Consider the following 3,199-nt stretch of genomic DNA (forward strand, 5'->3'; position numbering starts at 1 on the left):
CTTCCTGTTGTCACTTCTTGTTGTAAAGTTGGGGGTGGGGCAGATGGATTAGGGAGGGTAGAGGATGGGAAGAAAGGAAGACTAAGCACGAAGGGGCAGATGCACCCTCCTGTGGGCAGATTTTCCTCTGAGCATCGGCAACGTTTACAGGTCTGTTGGCATCTCCACTCTTTAGCCTTTTGTTGGTTTTGCATCCCTGCAAAGATGCCAAGGAAGAAGCAGCACAGGAAGGATGTTTTACTTTCTACAAATCATTTATCCACTTATCCCTTCTCAGAGCACTTCTGTCTAGGTGCTGGGATCCAGGCTGAAACAAACACGTGTCTTGGAGCACAGCAGGAAAGACGTTATAGACAGTTCACAGTTGGCTCTCCATACCCATGGGTTCCACGTGGATCCAAGTATGGATCACAAATACTTGGGGAAAAAAATTCCAGAAAGTTCCTAAAAGCAAAATTGGGATTTGTCATGTGCCAGCTACTGTGTTACAGTGCATTTACATTGTATTTACAATGATTTCTTGGCATTTACACCTTACTGGGTATTGTAAGTAATCTAGAGATGATCTAAAGTATATGGGAGGATGTGTGTAAGTTACATGCAAACACTACACCATTTCATATGAAGGACTTGAGCATGTGTGAAGTTTGGTACCTTCAGGGAGGTCCTGGAACCAATCCCCCATGAATACTGATGGGCAACTGTAATTCCCTGAGTTATGGGTTATGTTGGAGGTAAGTGCAGAGGACTGTGGGAGTCAGGGAAGGCTCCCTGGAGGAGATGGTGTTGAAAGGAAATGTCCTCCAGGAAAGCTGGAAGAGAGGATCTTCTTATGGAGCAGGCCCAGAAATACTGGCCATGGGGTTGCAGTAGGGAAGCCTGAAGAGAAAGAGCAGTCTGAAGTTGGAGGACAGAGTGTTAAAATTCCATCTGCTCGAATACAGCTTCTTGGAGTACATACTGAATCACACTAAAGGAGCATTCTAAGTGACACAAAATAAAAATTAGAGCTGCTGTTGATAGTATGTGTGTCCTGGGCCCTCTGCTGGGGGTTCTACATATTCACTAGATATTCTTTAACCTTTACCATGGCTTTGCCTGCTGGGAATGTGCCCATTTTACAGATGAGGAATATTCACGAACCTTGACGTTGAAGGTCATTCGCCAAGTCTACTTGGCCTCTGTCTGTAAGGCTACACTACTTCTCTTGGAAAATAGCCTCTTATTCCTGGCCCTGTGGAGATCTAGTGGTCTGGGGTCTTTCCCTGCAGTTGGGCTGTGGCAGTGGGTGGGATGTATCCTGTGAGGCCCCTGGCCTGGGACAGGAACCCTCATGCTCTGGAGCTGGGTTATTGGCATGTCCTCCTCGCTCTCGGTACAGGGAGGCTGCACACGGCTGGCGGGGACCAATGGCTGAGATTGCTAAGCTGAGGAAAACCAAACACGTGAAATGAGGCTCCAGACTTTACGAAGATAATAACTAATGCGAGGAAGTAAACGGGGCTCACAGAGCAAAGGCTTTGTGTGAGCTGTAATAGCTTCAGAGAGCATGGATGATCTCGCTCCTATGAAGCTATTAAAGACGAGTAAATCATCAGATGCTTAGAAAATACCAAATATTGCCAACACAGAAACATCAAGAGATGGGCTGAGTGATTTCCTTCATTGTAAGCCATGTCAGTTTTGTTGATACCCTTCGGAGTTCGATTCCAGGAGAGAATATCTGATTGGCATTTCTTGGGTCATCTATATCTTTCTTGGAGGAATTTGACAACTTGTCCAAGACTCTGCTCAATAAATGGAAGAGGAACTAGAAAATAAAATTGGGGTGTGGCTTCTAGAAGAGGGGGATACGGACGTTGAACCGAAGAAGCGATAGACGGGCGTCTGCTCTCGCTGCCACGAGGCAGGTGCGAGAGCAGCAACAGTTAATGTTTACCAAGGACTTTCTCTGCGCCAGCCACTGTCTAGACTCTAGACTCTCCAGACTCTACACTCTCACTGTGTGCCTTGAGATGTATGTTACTTTCACGCTGCCTGTTAGAATGCTGAGGATCAGGGAGGTTGAGTAATGGTCCTTAGGTCACTAGCTGGAGTTCCCATCCAGTGGATGGGGTCTGGTGCCCTTGCCCTGTGCCATGAGCCACACTGCTACCTGGACTCAGGCTTCTTCCTAAGGGTGAGTGAGAGTTAAGTGAGGCAGTATGGCCAAGCACCTGCCACAGTGATCCATCCACAATGGTTGCTCGGTGTCTAACTAGGTGGCTCAGAGCGGGTCTAGGTGAGCTTGTTGGGTTTTCTTCGTATGTGGGAAGTGATAGGAGGTGATGTGAGTTATTGTTTCTTTGAAAACCCAAGGAGACTTTCATACTAAGATAGCATTCTCAAGAATTGGAGGACAGAGTTGAGTTCTATCACAAATTATCTGTCTCCCATGCTGTTTATCACCTCTCTTTTCCAGCTGAAGTGCAAAGTGAAAAATACTCATTTCCTTCTCAGAACTGCTGGACCCAAAATAAAGGGCAAAGAAACAGATGCTCTGCTTTTCTGCAGAGGAACTTAAAAACCAAACTTCATCTTTTTTCTGATGGGAAAAGTAATGTATGTCCTTTGAGTAACAGTGAGATACTCCAGATAATAATAAAGCATAATAATCCTGAATGTTTCCAGACAGATCCACGGTGTGCTGGGATCTTGGCTCTGCTCCTTATTTTCTTTCATTTTGATCCTCATAATAGCAACACGAGGAAGCTGTTATTACCACCCCCATTTTGTAGATGGAAACACTGAGAACTGCAGGACTGAGTAATTTCTCAGCCACACAAATCCTAAGGAGGGAGTTAGTGTTCACACTCTGAATTTCCACCCTGAACCATGCTTACTGAGTTGGTGACAAAACAGCCTTTTTTTTTTTTCTGTGTCCCCATTTCAGTAAGTGACACACGCGTTTCTGTCTGGCCAACCTTCAGAGCATTTTCTCAAACATATGTGTGCCCAAGTTCATTGTGTTCAGTAAAGGAATTGGGGAGCATTTTTTTGTTGAGACATTACAGCCCGTAGGAATGTGCTTTGACCACCTAGGGCACATTCCAGGCTGCATCTCTGGACACCAGGGTGGGCACCCCTCACTTTACTAGCAAATCAAGCTCCCTGGGAAACAGCAACAATCACTGTGACAAACTGAACAAGCTGGGAGAGG

This window comes from Bos grunniens, chromosome 28 (genome assembly GCF_055505025.1).
Source record: "Bos grunniens cultivar Pamir isolate PY7600 chromosome 28, Bosgru_T2T1.0, whole genome shotgun sequence".
Lineage (NCBI taxonomy): Eukaryota > Metazoa > Chordata > Mammalia > Artiodactyla > Bovidae > Bos > Bos grunniens.